The 23,786-nt window shown below is 32.9% G+C and overlaps 1 long non-coding RNA gene across 1 annotated transcript in view; it reads left to right on the forward strand.

Annotated features, from left to right (window-relative positions):
* LOC141541250 (uncharacterized) overlaps positions 1 to 23,786 on the forward strand; it is a 64,201-nt gene that overhangs the window by 25,645 nt on the left and 14,770 nt on the right. The window contains exon 2 of the long non-coding RNA XR_012481707.1: positions 23,203 to 23,292. This is a non-coding gene — a long non-coding RNA (uncharacterized LOC141541250). The remainder of the gene's footprint in view (positions 1 to 23,202; positions 23,293 to 23,786) is intronic.

A 23,786-nucleotide genomic window follows, 5' to 3' on the forward strand; every position in this document is an offset into this window, starting at 1 on the left:
GAGGTCCATTCTACAATTCTGAGTTAGACCTCCAGCAGCCACTGGCAGGTTGCTCCCGTATCCCAACACTTATGTATATGTATATAATGAGCTCTTTATCAAGAATTCTCTAACATGACATTACAAGTTCAGAGACAGAGACAAAATGTCAAGGAGAGGTAGAAAAGCAAACAGATATACAGAGATAAACAGAGACAGAAACAGAAGTAAACAAACACAAGAAAAGAAATAGATAAACAGAATAGAACGTATCTAGTACTAAATGTGAAACTGGAAATAGCAAAACATCTAAGTTATTTAAATCTTAATTCACATTGAAAAAAATCTCCCTTTGCTAATATGTTTCAGAACCAAAAATTAATACTAAATCTTTATGACTCTAAAACCAGGTGTCCATTATTCCAAAATATTATATGTATAAAATGAACATGGGTGTGTACATATTTATACATATAGACCGTCTGGCATTGTGGCTAGAGAGATTTTGATGCCAGGAAGACCTGACTGTGTAACCCCAGGGAAAGTTACTTAAGCTCTTAAAGCTATCATCCTCTAAAACTAAAAGCTGCAGAGATGTCAACCTGTAATAATAAATAAAGTTTTCTCTACTAGAAATTTGTTATATTGATGAAATCATAGATCCAGTTAGCAGACATATTTATACATATATATAGGTGGTCCAACTGTGTCCTCATTGGTAAAGAACTTCTAACATACTGAAGCAATGAAGATTGGAACTTTCTTTACCACTTACACTTAGAGGACCAAGAGGATATTATGAAGCCAACTTGAGAAACTCTTTAGTTTTTAGTATTTCTAAGTGATTCATTACTAAAAAAGTCCATCCTTTTTATATAAATTTTCCCTCAGTAATGACATATAACTAAAAATCATGGAGCATATTATGAAGTATATAATTATGGAGTATATTAAAAAAAACAAAGGCAATTTTTTATAAAATTCAAATGGCCATTGAAAGATTGCAATGTATAAGTTTGAGTAAATTACAACGTATTACCAAATCAAAAGCAAAACTAAATTAAATATGCCAACAGATGCATATGTAGACATGGTGGGGAGATTTTTCAAGGAAAAAATAGAATAGGAACAGGGCTAGACACAGATGTTCCCCAGTCTTCACAAGTAACAAATAGCATATGGACAGTCTAAGCACCTCATTGATATTCATAAAGTAGTCAACTATCATCTAGAGTTATAACTACTATATTTTTAGCTTCTTTGTGGAGGACATAAGAAGCAATGGACACATTGTAATCTGCCACCGAACAGAATTTGAATACTTATCCTAAGATGGATTTGGATATTCATCCCAAGGGAAATATTCATTTTAATAATATCGCTAATTCCTTAAGGTAAATAAAAGTCAGAATCAAAATAATAAATAAATAAAATACAAACTTATCATGTGATTCAAATTAATTTAACACATATAAATCTATGATAGTAAAATATCCTCAATTCTTAATGAAAATATCTTAATAGCTTTAATCTTACTTTTCTAGTTTCAAATTAGTAATTATTTAAAGTATCAAATTGTCCTTTTCTTTTGTTTATAACTATTCTAATTATGTGAGAAAAGTTGATTCAAATCTAAATTGTTGAAAGTCTGCAGTGTTAGGATTGCAAGGTGATAACTCAGGTTGTCTAAGCAATTCTCTAGCTCAGAGTTCATACCTTTAGTTCAAACCTTTAAAAGGAGCTTCTTTAGACTTCTGAAAAGGATTTTACATATTTAAAGGAGTTTACACCTTTAAAAGGAGCAAGTTCATTGGTTGAAGTATTTCCCACAAGCCCCTGAGTTCTCACAAGCCCATTCTCTTCGGGAATAAAAGAAGGCAGCATTGAGTCTGAAGAACAGTCTAGACTGAGACATTGAGTTTGGAAGAGAGATTGAGTTGGGACAAGCAGTCTGGATTGGGGAAGGACAAGAGCTGGAAGAGATTCAGAGCCAGGATTCAGGAAGAAGAAGAGGCTGGCTGGAAGCTCCAGAAACCTCCCGAGAAACGTGAACACAGAGAAAATGATTCACAGAGAAAAGAAACCTTCTCCCAGAGAAGGATTAGAACTGAGAGACGATCAGAACTTTACATGCAGAATACTGAGAAAAATTCAATTCAGAAAGAGGAAATCATAATTATTTGAAAAATTTCTATCTCTAAACTCTTCTGATTAAAACATATGATTTCCTTAGAAGCTGTACAGTATAAGTTTAGTTGGTCCAGTAATTGCTTCCATTAAAAATAAATAACCTATTCTTAATATACATACAATTTAGAAATGAATTTTTAAAAGGGGGGAAGGGAGAATCAGTATTTATATTCATTCCAATATTACAGGACTTGATTAGTAAAAAAAATTATCAAAAATCATGATGCATGTTTGAATTTATAATAGTTTTTGACATTTCAGTCCTTCAAAATCAAGTTATTAAACTATGTGCTTGAAAGGATCAATTAGCACCATGGAAGAAAGGAATGGCATTTGGTTAACAGAATGTATGACTTTTAATTATAAAACAATATTCTTTTTTCTCAAATTCAGAATTATCACAAGATTTGATTTTAAAAAACACTTGGTTCGTAGCAGAATGATCTGAACCATCTTTCTTGCAAAATTAATTAAGTGATATCTCCGACCTATTTCATAATGTCATTAGCAAGGTCTACTGAATTTTCTTTCTTTAAAGGTTAAAGCTTACAAAAGGCACATCTTTGTCCTTTGTTGAATAGTATGCTTCTGGAAGAGGAAGACCACATTTGTGTCTTTTCCTTACTCTATTGTCTAACTGAGCACTCACTGTATTTAAGAAACACAATTGAATTAGTGAAAAATTCTAAGTCAATATTTGGAAATGTAGTTAGGAACCAAGAAATTATCCTTTTTAAAATAATCTCCACATAGACTTTTGTCTGAAAAATAAAATCCTGGATTGTATTTCTGCATATTTGAATAGTGAAACATTGGAAAAGAGTCCTTTATTTTTAGGGTTGTGATTTGTTTGTATTTTCACATGAGGGTTGCCATGTAAACATTTGTGTAATTCATATTGCAACAATTTTACCTTCCAAAATCATCAAGGGCTTTACAAAGCTGATGGTACATAAATTTTCAGCCCTAACTAACCATGGATATGAAGATCATCATGTTTGTAACTTAGTTGTCAGTCTTTAGTGGATCATATGAAAACACATTTAAATTATACAAAGCAATTCTGATTATAAATCAACACAATGAATGATCAAATGGGGAGAAAACTTCAAAAAGCACAAGGGGGAAATATGAAGAAATCTGCAGGAACAAGAATTTTTAAAGATTCTTTGATAACCTTGGGTAACAGGAAACTCTCTTTTAGATTCCATTTTTAGATTCCTAGAAAGAAGCAATGTCTTTCATAATTTTTTAAAGCACTAAAAGTTTGATATTTAAATAAGAGGGCTAATAAAGTTAAGTCATTCATCCAAAATAATGGAGGACTTCAGTTTCATAAGGTACTATACAATGAAGTGATTAAAGTTCTGTAGTATATAGTAAAAGCTCATACTTTGGTGTGGTTCATTTTCAATTACTAATCTTTGTTTCATTGGAATGAAAGTTTGTTGAGTGCAAAGGCTGTTTTTCATATCTGTTTTTGAATCCCCAGTATAAAATACTTCTTGAATGTTTACTGGATTGGATAAAACTAGTATAGATTTGCATACCATGTGAATAACTACAATTATGCATTTAACAAATCCCCAAAAATTAAGGTTAGAAAGAAGGAAGGGGCTGGGAGAGAGGAAGAGGAGCAGGAAGAAAAGGAAGAGGAGGAAGAGAAAGAGGGAGAAAAAAGAAACAAGGAGGAAGAAGAGGAGGAAGAAAAAGAAGGGAAAAAGTATTTTTGAAGAAAGTAGTTTGGAAGATAAAAAAGTACTTTCTCCATCTGTAAGGAAATAAATTTGTTTGTTTATTTGTTTTTGTTGTTGTTGTTGTTGTTGTTGTTGTTGTTGTTGTTGTTGTTGTTGTTGTTGTTGTTTGGGGGGAGGCAGTTATGAAAGCAAGGATTTTCCAGAAGATGGAACTTCCCTTGGAAACTCTGTCTAGAGTTTGCAAAATTTAGTGTTAATCTCAATCAATTAGTCAATTAATCAAGATTAATGTTTGTCATGGAGGAGAGGTTATCTTAAAAGCAACTCTTTGAATAAATTCTGTGATTATTGACATCAAAACATGGCTACAATGGGGTGTTTTTCTGTTGTATTTTGTAGAAATAAAACTTTTTAAAAATCCTTCAGAAACACAAAGAATCCTCTTTCTAAGATGTATCAAATGTTCCTCTTTCCTTTTCCTTTAAATAATTCCTATTAATTGGAATCTCATAATTGTACTCAAGAAAGCCAGCATAGCAAAATGGATAGACAGCTAGTCTCAGAAGTAGGCCGAGATACAGCCTCACCTTTGACATATACTGACTGTATGATGTTCATCTAGTCGTTTAAATCCTCAGTATTCCAGGCAACTAACTCTATAAGTTGATTAGTAGGTCCCAAACTGCCTTGATAGAATTTATTCATCAGGGAATTGCCTACATTATGAAATAACAGATCCAGTCTCTATTCCTATTGTCATATTTATTAAAAGAATTTTATATTTTCTACCATCTAAATATTAGTATTTATTAAACATCTACTATATGCCAGGTACTGTGTTAGGAATTGGAATCTGAAGACAAAAGTGTGTAATCACTGGAGGCCTCGGGGTCAACCAGAGTCAAGATGAATTAAAGTCCTTTGTCTTTAGAGGAAGAAGTAAAGGATGTAGGCAAGCTGCCAGAGGCTTGCAAAAGATCTTTCCTGGATTCTGGAGTCCAGAATCTCCAGCCTCTCTCCTCCTTTTCCTCCCACCTAATGACTCTGGCCTCTCTAACCCTGTCCTCTAATTCTTACCTAGGATTATTTTAACACCAAACATTCAGCAAGCATCAACTGTGAGAAGAACCATTTATCCAAACAATGCTAATAGAGTCATTGTCTCACATCAAATAGGCAATGAGCGTTAAGTGCTCTGTTATCTAATTCAAGCATACCTTTTTAGAGTTTCAGCCCTCTACAAAAATGAAAAAAAAATATCCTCTTTTGAAGGAATTCCTCTTCTGTTGGGGAGATTTTGAAAAGCAAAAACAAAAACAAAAAATATATCACTTGATATTTACATTGACTTTTCTGGTCCAGCACTAAATACCTTATTCACAGAAGATGACAACTTATTCCCTCCAAAAGAGCTTTTCTTAATGCTGGTTATATTTATATTATTATATTCTATTAGAAATGTTGTTTTAGGATTATTATGAAAATACTTTTGACTTCACAGATCTTTTGAAAGGGCCTTTGGGATGTCCTTAGACCACACTCAGGGAACCCCTTATCTAGTTCTTTAGAGGTTTCATCATAATATTAGTACTTGAGTACCCTAAAGTTCCACCTCAGTCTTTTCCTGGCCAAAAAAAAAAAAAAAAAAAAAAAAAGATTTCAAGTTTGACTCATGTTTACTACCTTCTTGTCCAACTCTCACGTTCATTTATATATTGAACTTTTAAGTATCAACCCACTACTTTCATAAAGTTCTGATTGTAAGACAAAAAAGCCAATTTAATTTTTTTTTCTTTACTAGCTTTTTGATTGGCAATACCTGCCATTAATGGAATGCTAATAATTTTCCCAGAATGCAGAAGTATCTTGCTACTGTGTGAGGAATCTGCCCATTACTTTCCTATTTGGTTTTGCATTTTGTGATTCAGGATAACAGTGGGAAGCCTTCAACGTTCCCTTGCTACTTCCAATATTTCAAGAATGACCAAACACCTAACAAGAAACCTTCCATTTGAAACTCATTTCAATACTAGGACTCTAAAATGGATAAGTCTCACTGCTGATCTGGAGAAAGATAATGACAGCATCTGACATTTAAATTAGCTTTACAATTGTGGAAATAGTTTAAAGATGTTGTCATCCTTCTGGTCCTCCAAGTTGGCAGAGTCACTTTTGACTCCTCATTCTCCCTCCATTCACAAAGCCATATAATTTTGAATATTCTACCTTCACCAAAGCCTTCTCTCATCAGAAGGCCACCAGCCTAGTTCAATCCCTAATCATCTATCTCTTGACCTATGGCAATAAGTTTCCCAGTTGATTTCCATTTTTCCTTTTCCAATTCATCTTCCAAAGAGCTGCTGAAGTATGTTTTTAAAATTTCAAATGAAATCTTACCATTTCACCATCCTGTTCAGTAAGCTCCAATATTGCCCCAACAATAATATGTTAATATCTCTGAAGATTTAAAACTTTTCAAATCATAGATCCTTCTTATCTCTCCAAAGTCATATAGTAATCCTCTTCACATAAACTGGACTACTTGCTGATGTTTGCACATGACAATTCATTCAAAACTCTGACTTTACACAAGCTATTAAGTGGAGATACTCCTAATCTTTGCTTCTGAGAATTCCTGTCTTCCTTCAAAGCTTATATTAAGTATCAACTTTTACATGAAATCTTTCTTGATCCCCCCACATTCAGCTGCCAATACCACTCCTTGATATTATTCTATATTTTTTTGTTTTCCTATGTTCTGCAGATTCCTAAATTGTATGTGCTAAGAACTCCAAGTGAAGTAAGTAAATTCCTTGAAACCAGGAACTTTTTTATCTTAGTATCTCCAGCACCTAACATAATGCCTGGAAAATGCCCTTGCTGATTGAATATTCACTGTTTTGAAAACCCTGTGAGGCAAGCATTTTTTCACAATAGGATAACAGAGTTCAGATAAATTAAATGAATTACCCAGGATTATACAGATGCTAAATGTCTGAAGTGGGATTCAGAAGTATCATTATGATTCTGACAGGATCACTGGATTTGTATAGAGAAGATACCATAGTTATTTTCTATAGCAACCCCATCTAGTAATACTCTAGAGTTCCATGTTATTCTGTACCCACTTCCTATAACCCAACAATCATTCCACAATGAAAGAGAAAGTAGCAAATATTTGAAATCCAGAATCCAAAGAGAACACCTAGGACAAAAAAAAAATTGATCTTGTAACACTTTCTTTAAAGCTCTTTTATTTCTGGTATATTTTAAACATATTTCCATATTTGTCATATTGTGCAAGAAAAATCACACCAAAAGAAAAAATATTATATATATATATATATATGACACAAAACAAACAAATAAAAAAGGTAAAAACTACTATGCTTCAGTTCACATTCAGTCATCATCATTCATCTCTCTAGATGGCATTTCCATCCCAAGCCTATTGGAATTTCCTTGAATCAATACATTGCTGAGAAGAGCTAAGTGTATCACAGTTGATCATCACATAATGTGATTATTGTATACAGTGTTCTCCCAGTTCTGCTCAATTTACTCAAGATCAGTTCATTTAGGTCTTTCCAATTTTTTCTGAAATCAACCTGTTCATCATTACTTAAAGAACAATAATATTCCATAACATCCAAATACCATATCTTTATTCAGCTATTTCCTAACTTATGGTCATCCACTCAAGTTTCAGTTCCTTGCCACTAAAAAAAGCTGCTACAAACATTTTTTGCCCATACTAGTCCTTTTTCCTTTTTTATAGACCCAGTAGTAAGACTGCTGGGGTATACAAAATTTTATAGTATTTTGAGCACAGTTCCAAATTATTCTCCAGAATAGTTGGATCATTTCACAACTCTACCAATAATATATTAGTATTCCAATTTTCACACAACTCCTACAACATTTATCATTATTTTTCCTGTCCTGTCCTTCCATAGGAAGATGGCCAACCTGAAAGGTGATACTTTAGAGTTATCTTAATTAAGATTTCTCTAATCAATAGTGATTTGGAGCATTTTTTTCAAAGGGCTATAGATGGCTTTAGTTTCTTCATCTGAAAATTCTCTGTTCATATCCTTTGAGCATTTATCAGTTGAGGAATGACTTGTCTTCTTCTAAATTTGAGTTGGTTATCTATATATTTTAGAAATGAGGCTTTTATCAGAAATACTGACTGTAAAAATTTTTCCCCCAGCTTTCTGCTTCCCTTTTTATTTTGACTGCATAATGTAATAAAACTTATCCATTTTGCATTTTATAATGTTCTCTAGTTCTTCTTTGGCCATAAATTTCTCCATTCTCCATAGATTCAGCAAGTAGACTATCTCTTGTTGTACTGATTTGCTTATAGCAAACGCCCTTTAATCTAATCTTGGTATAGAGCATTAACTGCTTAGTTTCTACCATACTATTTTCCAATTTCTCCAGAAATGTTTGTTAAATATTGAGTTCTTATCCCAGAAGCTAGAGTCTTTGAGTATAGAATATTTTATTATAAAATAAGGGACCTTAGTAACTACCTCACAGCCCACCTTATAAAGTAACTTGTTTTATCTTCTCAACTCCATGCAAACAGACTTCCTGCTTTATTACTCATTTTAAACTATTCTCTATATATTAGCAATGATCTCTTAATTGCCAGTGACCTTTTTTCAAATCATTGCGTGGTTGATTTCTTTGCCTAATTGAACATTATTGACTACTCTTCTCTGCCCAGATATTGATCCTCAGAGAGCAGGTGCAATGAAGCTAGCCTTTGAGAATTTCCAGCATTGCAGAATCTGACAGAATTTATACTCTATTGGTATGATTTTTAAAAATCCAGAATCATCTGCATGGTGCCCTCAATAATATGAATTATTAGAGTAGAACTTTGTGTAACAAATAAATGAATAGAATTGTAGATAAACCAGAAAGAAGCAGTAAAGGCAATTTAAAGTAAGCCTAGCAAGAGATTTAAAAAGGCAAAGTCATCCCAAGGACATCTAATGTTAAAGATAAAATGAAAACAAAGAAGAAAAAGTATGACTTGCAAATATATTTTATTAACTGTATTCTTCATGGAGAAATGTGTGGCTGCCACAGTTATATTCTCCAATATAGAGTCACAAATTTGTTTATACAAGAGAGATCAATGGATTTAAGGGAAACAAAGATGGGGAAAGCAGCTTTATCTGACCAAGTGAATATAGGGAAGATCCTTTCCAAAAGTGATACAATTATAAATGGAGTGAAATAGTTGACAATTTATTTGATGGAATCTCAGATCTTATTAATATTAAAAAATGATAAGATCATCAAAAACTACTGTTCTATTTGCTTTCTAATTTATACAAAATTCTATATGAGGATAATTTATACATGAACTGAGAATACATGATGGTATTATTAGGAAACAGGTAAAATACTACAAGCTGTTTTCTACAATGGATCATCTCCATCATGAAGCAACTGACTAAAAGAAGTAAATAACATATATCCTCAATTTACTAATTATCTGTTGATTATAAAAAACTAATTTTGTAAATTATTAAAAAATACATTAAAGGGCTCTTCCAATAAGTTGCCTCACATATCTGTCAAAATCATTTACGATTCCTTGTTGTTGTCATTTTTTTTTGAGTTATGTCTGACTCTGTGACCAAATTTAGGATTTTCTTGGCAAAGACAAGGGAATGATTTGCCGTATCCTTTTTTCACCTCATTTTACAGACAAGGAACCTGAAGGAAACAGAGTTAAGTGACTTTCCTAAGGTCTGAGGCCAGATTGAAGTCAGGAAACGAATCTACCTGACCCAAGGCCTAGTAAATCCACTGCCTCATCTAGCTGTTCTCCTTGAAAATTATAAAATCATCACAAATATCCACAGTTGTGGAAAGTATTCCAGGGTAAAGTCCAAATATCTTGGAGATTCCTGGTAAGTTGTAAGGTCTTCCAAAAGTGTCATGTTTGTATCAACTTTAAGATACTGCAAGGTCTCCTTGAAGGGATCTATATAGACTCACATGAATTTTACAAATAAAAGACTAAGTGGGAAAAATATCTATTGTTAAACATATGATATTCATTTGAATAGAAAACGACTATAGAATGAGTGTTTTAATAAGCATATATATGTATGTATTACTACATAGTGCAGAAAATACAAAGAGATAATTATATTGTTGATGATATTAGTCAAGAGGGAAAAAGTGAACTGTTTTATCTTTTGGATACTTTAAAAAAATTAAACAACTTCATGTTTCAATAGAAAAGAAAAATTCATCTCTTTAATACAATATCATATGGCAGCAACAAATGGTACACATAGTTTCAAAAGAAATAGGTGTGTGGTACATGAGAATAAACATTATGTATGCATAAGAACTTGTGTATACAATTAGGAATTCTGAATAATTACAAAACAATAAGGGAATGTCATCAAAGAAATATATGGCAAGGAAAAATATGAACTGATTATGCCAAGAGATGACAGATAAATGGTGTTAGTATTCTACTGATACAATATAATACCTGAACATATGGAAATATATGGACAAAGATTATCTAGAATGAGTAAGCATAGATATGTTGCAATCATTATCACTGGAGAGTATATCCAAATTGATAAGAACACTAATCCATCTAAGAATTTGAGAATATTTTCTATTTATTCACTTGTGTATAAAATGTTTCCTTCGATAGAATGTAAAGTCTCTGATGGTAGGAATTGTTTCATTTTTGTCTCTGTCTCTAATACTTATTCTATGTCTGGCATATTCTTTCTTATATCTTTTTGAATTTTCTTCTCTAACATGTCTTAAAAATTCATACCCAATAACTTCTAAAAATTGTAATGAATCCAGAATGGATTTCTTGGGTATGAATATTTATGAATACAGTTAGATACAAATATTGTTAAAATTGTTCTTTCTAACTTCTCTTAATAGCCTTTTCTATTTTCCCAAATATTATGCTGGATGTTAAATTATGGAGCTCAAAAGTGGATTTAATGTCATTACTTGTGAGACTAGACACACCAGATCATATTTCATGCCATACAAGTGCTTTTATTATGGTTTTCTTCATATTTATCTCACACCTAGCCCTCTGCAGAATTTGTTTTACTTTCCATTTATTTTGCTATTTTGTAAAGCAAAACTATCCATAATTATTTTATATTTGGTTTATTCTTTAGTGCTTCACAAATGAGCTCATCCACTAAAATGTCATTCATCATGAATTTACATTTGCTAGTGCATTGAGGCCCATTGTAGTAACTATTATCAGTTAAACTTCTTCAAGATGTGATAATAAATAAAATCTGTGTATTTGCCTTTTATTTCCCATTTCTTCAGAAAGATGACATGGAATAAAATGCATTATGAGTAATAACTATTGACTTCTACCTCAAGTCACGGTTCCATATCTGAAGGCCACTGCAATTTTGTTTAGTCCTCAGTGTTTGATGATAGGGATGATTTAAAGAGGGAGGATACTACAAGATCTCAATTAACCAAACTAGTCTTGGAGTTAAAATTCCATAACTTAGATAAAACATCTCAGAATTATTCTAGAAATCAAAAAGGGAGATGAAATTCACAGTTTTATAAAAAACAAAAAATAAAAAATAAAAACCCTCAGTCTTGTTAGAATTCTTAGTATCAAAGCTGATACTTTGTCAATTTGGTTTTTAAATCTCTTACCCCAAAAGTCTCTAAACTTAACTTTGATTACTTCTAAATATGGGGACACTTTCAACAGTAGAGTAGAGTAAAAGAATAGTCCTTCTCTTTCACAACTTACTACTCCAAAAGGCAATAATTCTTTCATTCTTTTAGCAGAGAACCCTAACCATTTTGGTTCCATTGATCCTTTTTGACATTCAAGAAAGGCCTGTAGGCACCTTCTCAAAATATGTTTTTAAATGCAGTGCATAATATTTAAAATGAAACTGATTTTGTGAAATTCAATTAAGTTCACAGGCATCTTCATTTACCACAATATTGTTTACTATGACAGTCCTCAATTTTTAGCTCTAATATCAAAGTGAAGCAGTGTCAATGTGTGGCCAACAGACATAAGCAGAGAAAGGAATACAAATATAAGGAAAGAAAAAGGAGTTAAAAAGAAAAGAAAAGAAGAGGAAAGAAGGAGGAAATAGGCATTCATACTCATGAATAATATAGCACCAATGACAACGGTCTAATGTCCCCTATGATGCCTGTGTAAACACTTTTGATTTAGTCAATTGCTGATTTTACAAACTAAACTTTACCACAATATTGGGGGGAAGTTCATTCAATAAGAAAAACAAATTATATGCATAAAATTTGGACTCAGATCATGCAAATTAAATCTTCCTAGAGACATTTGTAGCACTGAAATTAGACTGGTACCTGGTTGCTAACAAGCAATTCACAATTCTATACTTTGTAATAGGTCTTGACTGAGGTATAACCAGAAAGGAATATGACTAATTTTCCTCACGTATTTAGAGTTTATATGCTCCCATATAATCATCTTGAGTCTACAATTATGATATCTCATCTTAAGCTAGAACCCAAGGTCTTAAAAACATTCCAAACCCCTTTAAGTTCACATTGTTAAATATTACCAGGTAGCAGGACTGAATCTGATAAACTAATTCAATAACAAGAGATAAAGGTGCTTTAATCTGTTTAAGATATTAATATATTGCAGATAAAAAACAATTCAAAGCATTCACTTAAGATTGGTATTCTAATCAAGCTAACCTGGACCTATTGTGGGTCTGAATAATCTATTCTATAGTATCCCCTGGCCAGTTCTGGTCAAAAGGCTGTGATGCTGATGTATCTTTAAGTGGACAGTAATAAAAAAGCATCCTTATGCCATAGGCCTAGCAAATATGGACAACAATTTACTGTTGGCAATAGTGGCTTTTCTGTTATTTAAATTCTTTACCTGTCTAAAGTGTAGGTTCCTAGAAAACAGTGACCATTCTACTCTTAATACTACTAATATATTAAATATGGTTCAGATTTCAGCAAATTATGGTCTTATACTAAGCTTATACTGACGCAACAAAAGTGCCTAATCTAAAGGATCAATATTTTCTTGAAGTCCCCATCCAGAAATCCATGCCTCCATTCTGAAAAAATCTCCAGGCTTATAGTTTCTATAAATATGAGCAACAGAATCTCCAAATCCTATAAATGCATTCAAGGTTACAAATACATAGCATTAGAGAACAGTTTTTTTATTTCTTAAAATGTAAAGACAAAAAAACCATAGAAACAGAAAATACTTAAATCATCCACAAAAAGTCATACATCCCTCTGAGAAGGAAAATGAACTCAGTGTTGCCAGTCCAGTATAGTTTTGACCAAAAGGCCTTTTTGTTTTGAAGATTGTCCAGAAGCAAACAAATTGGAGCTATTGGGAAAACTTCTACCTTCTCAAATTACCAGTACTTTCTAAATTACTTATAGCAATAAGGGAAAGGGAAGTTCCAAAGTCCCAACCTCTTAAAGCTCCTTTGGATTCAGGGGCAATATGGTTAATCTTTTTCAACATCTCAGACTGAGGACCTGCAAACTTTTAGTGTCCAAAATTGTCTGATATAGGGTAAAGTCTGATTTCTGTCTTCATGGTCTCAGTTTTGCAAGTCCTTAATCTAAGGATGATGCTAAACAATACAACTGTGGATTGGTTCTAGTTAGAACTCTAGTATGCTTTCACTGGCCTAAACCTCTGTAAGTTAGCTTAAAGTTTGTACAGATTCAGAGTGATGCAATAGCAAAATTTGTATGAGTTCTTTGACTGGGCTATTCTACTGATTACAGACTGGTCTAAAGGCTTAATTTGAAAAGTCTGCTTTGCTTCAATGGAGCCACATTGTTACTAATAATTTCTTTCCTGAACCTTGCCTAGAATAAAGCCAAAGCTATTCCTTCCACTGGTCCATAACTCCTAGATGCATGTCTCCTAATTTCACATTACATCTGTGCTTCAGCTCTGGACTATGAGTGATAGAATCACCATACATAGATCCTTACATAGAATTAGGTCTTTCCATGCTGGATCTGGGATCTCATGCTATCCTACTACATACTGCAAAGCCCCAGTTTAGTCTCTGAGCTCATTTTCCACTTCATTATGGTAATATCTCTAGAGTAACTAACAACAACAATACTGTGTATGTGTGTATGTATGTGAGTGTGCAGTATCTGCAATTGCTTAGTATAGTGCTACTAAATGCTATAGAAATATGCATATTTGATCCTCATAATATTCTATGAGATTGCTGTTATTATTATCCCCATTTTGTAGTTGAGGAAATTGAGGCAGACTGAGCTGAAGTGACTTCCCATATTTCTGAACATCAAGGGAGTTAAACAATGTTGTACATTAAAAGATGCAATGCTCACACTAAAGATCAAAGCAATGTCATAACACAGAGATACACTTTCCCCAAAATCTTCTTCCCATAGCATATATTATTTATTTTCTGTGAAATGCACCTGGTATGAGGTAAGGTGCAACATGAATAGTCTCAGCTATGATATTGATTTACCATAGCACAGTATTTTGAAATTCTCTCCTCCTATCTTGAAAATGAAATCTTCTAAAGCATCAAGTATTTGCCAAAGCAATCAGACAGGCTGGGAGTTTTCTTGGCAAGGAAAATAACAGGTAACAGCATACCTTTTTTTTTTTTTTAATTTAATGATCAAGATTAGAATTTTAAGAGAAAACCTTTGAGATGAGCTATTTGTTTAAAAGGTAATCACTGTTTTATCTTTAGTTTCATGAAGATAGCAAGAGAGTTCAGAGTTATAAGAAAAGGTAATGAGTAAATAAAAGACAGCAGGGAAAGATATTAGCCAAAATCAAAAGGACTGCCGTATGTGCTCCTTACAGACTTAACAAAATAATCAAAAATGAAAAAAATAAACTAAACAGAACACAATGCAGCACATTGAAAGAAAAAACTGGTTCCTGTAAGAAATGGTAGTTACTCTGAAAGACAATGTTTAATGGTAATGGTTCAAAATGGAAGAGGATATCTTATCCATTCTCAATACCCCTATTTTGGATATGAGTAAATTGTAGCCTTGAGAGCCAAAGTCATTTGCTTAAAACCACACAGATTGTAAATGGTAGACTCAGGATTTGAACTCAAGTCCTCAGCTGTTGTGACCTTATTAGTACCCTGGATATATTAGAATCAGCCAAAGTCTTTATTCTTGGTCTTTTGGAGTCTCCCTCAGGGGATTAGATATAGGAATCTCCATACCTCCTTTCTCTCTCTCCACAGCCAAAGCCAAAGAATGATCCTGCTTCTCCTACTCCACCTTCTGATCTCTCTTCCCCTTTTTTTGTCCACATCCACAGATTGAGCCAGCACAGAGTTGAGTAGGGTCATCCTCCAAGCATATGTTAATAGAGAATTGTCCAATTGTTAATTAGCATTAAGTGCTAGGTTATCTTACTTTAAGTGCATCTGCTCAGTTCTAGCCCTTTGCACTCAGCTTGCAAATCCAGCAGTTTTTTCACTGTGCTAATTTTCATAAAATTCTATATAAATATATAAAATTACCATGCTAATTTCTATAAAATGTATGCAAACAATAATTTTTATTGACTGTCAAAAGAATAAAATAATTCTTTTCATTAAACATTACTGAAAAATAGATGTATTGATGGTTATTATGATATATAGAATTATAGAAATTAAAGAAATGTCATTTATTACAATTTTAAGGTATTAAGATAAACCAGACAAAGTCCAAAAAGTTGACAACCCTACCTATTAAAGTCCATAAAGAAACACGCTATCAGGACATACCTTAGTTACTTTACTACAATTCTTCTTTTGTTCTTGGTATAAAGGCATCAATTAACACTTCTGTAGTCAGTTAAGAGCTGATTTTATAGACACACCCACTATGCCAACTACTAGCATTAAGAGAATATATGAACTGAACTTTACTGCATAGAGTATAATTAATAAGTAGAGGCAGCACTTACCCTCTCCAGACTCCATCAGGCTAGAGAATTATGTATAAATACTATAAAGAGTCTCTTAAGAATTTACTAAAGTAATTAAATTTGATAAAGTATTCATTATTATCACTAAGATACTTAAGCACTTCAATGCATCTATGATTTCATTTGCATGAATATTCCTTGCAAAATATGGTTCATAATCCATTTAGACTAGTTCATATCTTTCTTGTTTACATTGAAAAAATGTGTACATATTTATGTATATGTATTAATATATAGACATACTTAATATTTACATATAATATAAATATATGACAATATGTATATGTATTTAATACATATTTTCATAAAGTATGTAGCTATTGTATATGTATACATTCATAAATAGTGATATTAGATATATCTTTTAGATAGATATAGACTTAGATACCAGAATATTTTTAGTCTTCTCTAACCTGCATAGTATTTATCATTTCTATGATGTAGAATTCAGAAACCCTTTCATCCATGGGCTCTCAATAAACTATCCTAAGTGTTATGTACTTTGTAGGACAAGATCCTCTCCAAATCACAAGTAAAGTGACCTAACTATGTTTTTATTTTTTAGAGTACAAAGATTCATCTAGTTAAAGAAAAAATGCATTTAATAAAATAATATGGTAATTAAAATATGAGGACATGCCCCAATAAATCTTGAACTCATTCTCCAATATATATATATATATATATATATATATTCTCATTGAGAAAGGTGGGTCTGTAAACTGATCACAACTCATGTATAAAGTATATACATATGACCAAATCACATGATTGAAGGACCTATCTGCAGATAATTCACGTGAACATGGAGAATACATGAAAGGTCAAGTCATGTTTTTCTATGCTATCTATATGTCCTCCAAATAACTGGAGTTACACTCCCCCCCACCTTGTCCCCTTTTCCAGACCCTGAACTGCTCAGAATCTATCCAAGTTAGACTTATTATCTGCTTTGCTACTGCTTCCTACTAAGATCTTCTAGTACTTATTAGCCCTAGTTCTAACACTCTACATGTGCAGCACTATTAAATCATCTCTTCTAGTAAACTAAGAAAACCTGACATACCTAAGCACCCTTAGGATTTCTGAACTTTTCAATCCACCCCTCATCTATACTTTTTATTTATTATATCTTCTCTAATTATAAACAAAGTTTCTTGAAAACATGATACTTTCTCATTTTTTTAGTTGTATCCCCAATATTTAGTATATGCTAAAGTAAGAATTTAAATGATCTTTGATAGATAGATCAGAAATACCATTTCACTAGTATAGGATCTTCCTTGGAAATAAGGAAATTTTCTCTATTTAGGTCAATCAATACCTTCTCTGAAATGTATAAAACTTAAAGTGTTAGAGTCACTCAAAGGATTGGAAGGTTAATTACCTTCTTTTCAGAGATACATAGAGCTAATATCTTTCATAAAAGAGACTTGAACCCAAGGCTGAACTTCTATGTACTACATCTCTCTCACTTTTTTTTCCCCATTTCCCTCCTTCCTTGTATGACTCTCATTCTTTCTCTCATTACTTCTTTCTCTTTCCTACTTGCTCCATTATTCACTATTTATACTTTGTGCCTTCCTCCTTCTGCCATGCCTCTTATCAAGATAAAATGAGTTAATATTTCCAAAGCACTTAGCATAGTGCCTACTGAGCAGTAAGCACTTAATAAGTAATAATAAAAGATAATCTCACAGAGAAGGAACTAAGATCAGGAAGGATGGAGAAAGGTACCTTGTAAACAGAAGATGATATTTTAGCTGATAACTGAAAAAAGTCAGGAGGTAGAGTATATCTACATGGAAGACAGACAAAGAAAACAAGAGTCCAGGTATGCACTATTCTGTGGAAGGAAGAAACAACAAAGAGAGTGTCATTGGTTCTCAAAATACATGGAGAGGAATAAAAGATAAGACTATAAAGTTAAGAAAGGGCAAGATTTTGAAGAGATTTGAATGCAAAACAGAGAAATTTGTATTTAACTCTAAAGGTAATAAGGACTCACTGGAGTTTATTGAATGGGATAGAAGAGAAGGGAAAAAACCTGGTCAAACCCATGCATTAAGAAGATCAATTTGACTAAAGAGCAGAAAGGGACCTGTATGTGCCAAAATGTTTGTGGCAGCTCTTTTTGTAGTAGCTAGAAACTGGAAGATGAATGGATGTCCATCAACTGGAGAATGGTTAGGTAAATTATGGTATATGAATGTTATGGAATATTATTGCTCTGTAAGAAATGACCAGCCAGAGGAATACAGAGAGGCTTGGAGAGACTTAAATCAACTGATGCTGAGTGAAATGAATAGAGCCAGAAGATCGCTGTACACTTTAATGTTGTATGAAGATGTATTCTGATGGAAGTTGATATCTTCAACATAAAGAAGATCCAACTCACTTCCAGTTGATCAATGATGGACAGAAATAACTACACCCAGAGAAGGAACACTGGGAAGTGAATGTAAATTGTTAGCACTACTGTCTATCTACCCAGGTTACATATACCTTTGGAATCTAATACTTAATGTACAACAAGAAAATGGCATTTACACACACATATATTGTATCTATATTATATTGTAACATATGTAAAATGTATGGGATTGCCTGTCATTGAGGGGAGGGAGTAGAGGGAGGGAGGGGATAATTTGGAAAAATGAATATAAGGGATAATATTATTTTTAAAATTACTCATGCATATATACTGTGAAAAAATTATAAATAAAAAAAATCAATTTGATAACAAAGAGGAGAGATGAGTCAGATAAACCAACCAGCAGACTATTTTAGTAATGTAAGCATGAGAAATTGCACCATCCTACTACCAGTGCCAGAGTAGAGTCAGAGATAAAAGAGGTGGAAAGGGGTAGAAACAACAGGTCTTGCTAAATTATTGCATATGTGTAGTGATTCTAAATACTTAAGAATGGCATTGAGGCTATAAAACTCTGTGACTGGAGGGATGGTGATACCCTCAACAAAATAATAGGAAATTTAAAAATAGAATTTTCAGGAAAAGATAATGAGCCCAATTTTGGATATGGCCATTAAAAGACCATTGATAACTTTGAAAAGATCAGTTTCAATTGAATGTTGAGATCAGACGCCAGATGTCAGAGGGCTAAGAAACTGAACAGCAAAAAAAGTAGAGGTAGCTATTACTAATAGCTAGAGGCAGCATTCTCAAATAGTTTAGCCAAAAATTGAGAAAAGATATAGGATGATAATTAGTGGAAATGGGTAGATTGACTGAAGGATTTTTGAGGACAGAGGAGTAGGCATTTTCATAGACAGTAGGGAAGCATTCGTTAATGAGGGATATTAAAGATTAAGGAGAATAGGGATTACAAAAGTGGCATTCTACTAGAAAAGACAGGATAGGACCACTTATGTATGTAGAGGGTTTGCCTTAGCAAAGACAAGGAGCACTTCTTTGTATAAAACAAGGTTAATGAAAAAGGTAAAGGAGAGCACAAAATGGTGAGAGGAGAATACCTGGAAAAAAAAATGATAAACAATGTGAAGTCTGGGTTAGCACCCTGGATGCCTTAGAATCAGCCAGAGTCAAGATAAGCAAAGGTATTTAGGGGGAGAAATGAAGGGAATGGATACAAGTTCTCCACAACCTCCCTTCTCCTTGTCCACCTCAAAAGTGACTCTGGCTTGTTTACTCTAGCCCCTAATCCCTCCTACAATTATCTATGTACACCAAAAGATCCAGCCAGCACAGAATAGTGGGAAGGGCCATTTTCCAAGCATATGCTAATAGAATGCTGTCCAATAGGTAATTAGCCTTAAGTGCTCCATTGTCTGATTCCAATGCACCTATTCAGAGTTTCAGTCCTTTACAGAACAGTACCAATTGCAACAGATCAAGAAAGATCAAATTTGGGACACAATAGTTATATCTGGAAAGAAAGAGATCATTGGTAAGTAAGAGCAGTTCATATTGGCTGAACAAGTTATGGTATGTGCAGATATTGGAATATTGTTCTATAAAAAATGATGAACAAGTTGATTTTAGAAAAGCCTGGAAACATTCTCATGAACTGAAACAGAATGAAACAAGCAGAACCAGGAATACATTGTACACAATAACAGTAAGAATGTGTGATGATCATCTATAAAAGATTGGTTCTTCTCAGTGGTTCAGTGATGCAAAGCAATCCCAATAGACTTTGGAAAGAAAATACCATCTGCATCCAGAAAAAAAATGATGGCGAATTAAATCAGCACATTCTTTGTTCACTTTCTTTTTATGATTTTTTTCTTTCCCATGGTTATTCCCTTGTGCTCTGATTTCTTTCTCCCAATATAATTCATAAAGCAGTATGTATTAAAAATAAAAATAATAAAGTTTTCAAAGCACGTTTAAAAAAAGAAAATAAAATTTTAGTGGAGCCAATTAACAATTTAGATTTTTCCTCTATATTGTGTCAGAAGCATGGGAATAATCTGGTACCTAGTAAGGTATATTTGGTGGTAGAAGACAAGAGACTTAATAGTTATAAAAAGTATAGGGGCTGAGATTGAGCAGGGAAGAAATTGCAAAGGGATGCAATAGGGGAGGAGATGAGAATAAATCTATAGATTTAGAACAAGAAGAAATTTCATAACCTGCAGAGATTGAAGCGGGATGGGAAAGTGCCCTAGAGGGTATTTAGTCATAACCTTTCGTTTTATAAATGAGAAAATGGAGGCCTAGTATCATGACCAAGATCACAGAGCTGCTTAATAGAAAATCGGGATCTAGATTCCTATTTCAATAACTTTCTTGACACCTATTTCAGTAACTTTCCACTGTATCAATATGCCTGAAAATTAACTCCAAATGTAAACAGTTTTTTTTAAATCAGACTTCACATATCTTTCAATCCAAGTTGTCTATTTTTAAAATAAAGTTTAATTATTTCTACTTTCACAGAAAGGTTTGCTTGAGACTGATATCCAACTAGTGGGTGGTCTCAGAATTTTTTCAACAACTTCTTCTCACTTGTATTAGGTTTTCAGATTGGGATAAGCCCAGACAAGATATGTGCTTTCAGTTCCTAACAAGCAGTTCCTAAATTCACAGTTGTTCATTCCCTTGCTTTCCTGTTAGTGGGTCTTATATCACAACTGCAGATTTCACTCAGCAACTACAACCTTTTTGCTGCTCATTCTCCTATAACTTGTTTGAACACCTTTTGTTTTCATATCATATTTGTTTCTGAACGTAAGTTTCCTTACTTCCCCCACTTAGTGAACCTTCTTTGTGATACACACACACACACACACACACACACACACACACACACACACACAAACACATTTCACATGCTTATGTATATGCATGGATAAGCATGTACATATTTCAAAAAAGATAACCAAAAAAACCTCTTCAATTGTGTCTGGTATGCAACATTCCACAATTTTAAATAGCATCAAAATGAAATTCATTTTTTTATTTCTTCCTGGAATGGTTCCATTTTTTCCTTCTTTCATAAATGAATTTAATTGATATCTTTTGTTTTTACATTGCTTACATATTCTAAAGTATTCCCTTTTCTTCCCCTCTCAATTCCCTTCTCCTCTTCCCTTATAATAAGGTGAGAGAGAATGGGGAAAGGAGGAGAGGAAAACAGGCTAGCAAAACTGAGATTTTTTTTAATTGACATAAACATTGTTATACACTCATAGAAACCCATTTCTACAAACAAGATAGAAGGATGCCTTCTTATATCTTGTCTTTGGGGCCCAAATTAGTAATTATAATTATGGATTGATTTTATAAATCTATCTCAACTCCATAGAAGAATAAAATAGACAAGCCTGAATCTATTACCACAAAGAATTTCTGCACTTTCTATAACACATTCTATGGAGCCACCTCCTCAATGTAAATGAAAAATGGAGAAGTGGAAAAGAGAAGGGAAGAGGGTAATTCTCAAAAGAGTCAAGTAGTAAATTTAAGTTTCTGAATGGACAAATTCTACAAGGAGGGAATAGGCAGTCTAATTCTAGAGAGTCACTCTAACATTTAAATGACTTATTTAGTATTGCAAAGATTGTCCATGTCAAAGGCAAAAATTGATACCCATGGTCAGCCATCTATTTACTTCTCTAAACTATCTCTCATTTCCATTTTACAACTAAAGAAACTGAAGTGTTTTGTGGTACAAGGGATTTGTCCACAATCTAGACAGAGTAGACAGACACAACAGAGTAGGAAGAGCATTAAAAAGATTAAAAGAATCTGGTTTCCATCTTCTCACTTTTAAGGCATGTAGTTGTCATAGTGAAGAAGAGCATTGGACAATAGATCTGAGTTTGAATGCTGCCTCAGACATTTCCTAGATGACCCTGTACAAAGAAAAGTTAATGCTCAGAACCCCACTATAATTTATACAGGCTCTGCTGTTTCTTGTTCTAAATCTATAGATTTGTTTCCAACCCTTATCTCACTTATTACATTCCTTTACAATATCCTCCTTTCCCAATCTCAACCCCCGGATGAACCATTTAGATTCTATATTATGTATTAAGTCTCTTGTCTCCTGATCCTATTACCAAATATACTGTACTTGACAACACCTCTGTATTACGGTCTCCACATTCTTGTTTCACTTATTTAATCTCTGTCTATATCAGTTTACTTAACTGTAAAATGGGGATCAGGATAATACGCATCATGAGGTTGTTGTAAGGATCTTATGAGATAATATATGTAATACATTTGTGAATTTAAAATGTCATAGAAATATTGGCTATTATTGATATTGTTACAATCACCTGAAAGATCTTAAGTAAGCAAATTAATTTTATTGAATTTCAATTCAATCATCTACAAAATGAGAGATCTAGACTAAATGGTCTATGGGGTTGCTTCCAGTTCTAGATTTGTGGTCCTAAGTATCAGAGTCTCCAGCAGAAATTTACTCATTTTATAGTTTTCCCCAAACAGCTGTTCTTTAATACAAACTATAGAGTTTTCTCACATATCAAATGTTTTGATTCCTCCACAGTTTTAAGAACAAATTTTAATGCCACTTCAGAAAATAGTTTTCTTCTGTGAGGACAAATAATATCTTGGTGAGAAAGGTATGCACTTAAATTCAAGTTGTAACAACTATTCTAAGCTCATTGTGCTATGAATCTTATAAAATTTCAGTGGGTAACTAAGATAGATTCCCAGTTTCTTCAATATAATTATGAGTGGCATTGAAATTATGTGGGTAGCTAATTGTCAAGCTCTTTTGATTCTGCCATTTTGACCTGACACTTAGTGGAATGATTAACATAATTTAATCATTTCATTTCCAGGAAAGTATTGGTGATCCAGTAGGAAAAAAATCAACCACCTGCAGCCTAAACACTAAGCTTTAATTCTGATGTTTTTGATGAATAAATTGAGTAACTATATGTATTATTCCTTTTCTCTTACTCAATCCATCATTCCTTAACTTAATAACATTTAAGTAAGACATTTATTTCTTACTCTAGGAGCAATTGTTAAGAATTGAGAATCACAGAAATTTAAACTGAGAAGAGATTATATAGCTCAATACATAATTAAGAATTTCTTCTACTCCATTCAGTTATTCATATAGTTAGCATTATAAGTGCCTTCTCTGTACCAAACATTTTGATAGTTGCCAGGGATGTCAAGACAAAAACAAAACAAAACAAATGATCCAACCTCAAAAAAGTTATATTCTATTTTTTCCAAATAAGTGAAGGGTTCAGCTTTCATTTTAAAATCTCAAAGAAGTGTTATGGGCCAGAACTCTGAACTTGAAACAAAGGATTCTTACAAGGTACTAAGTCAGTAGAATTGATAAGAGACAAATAGTTATCTAATTTAGCATGGTTCAGTATGATTGATGTAACCCTACAAGGAGATGTTA

Source organism: Sminthopsis crassicaudata, chromosome 4, assembly GCF_048593235.1.
Source record: "Sminthopsis crassicaudata isolate SCR6 chromosome 4, ASM4859323v1, whole genome shotgun sequence".
Classification (NCBI taxonomy): Eukaryota; Metazoa; Chordata; class Mammalia; order Dasyuromorphia; family Dasyuridae; genus Sminthopsis; species Sminthopsis crassicaudata.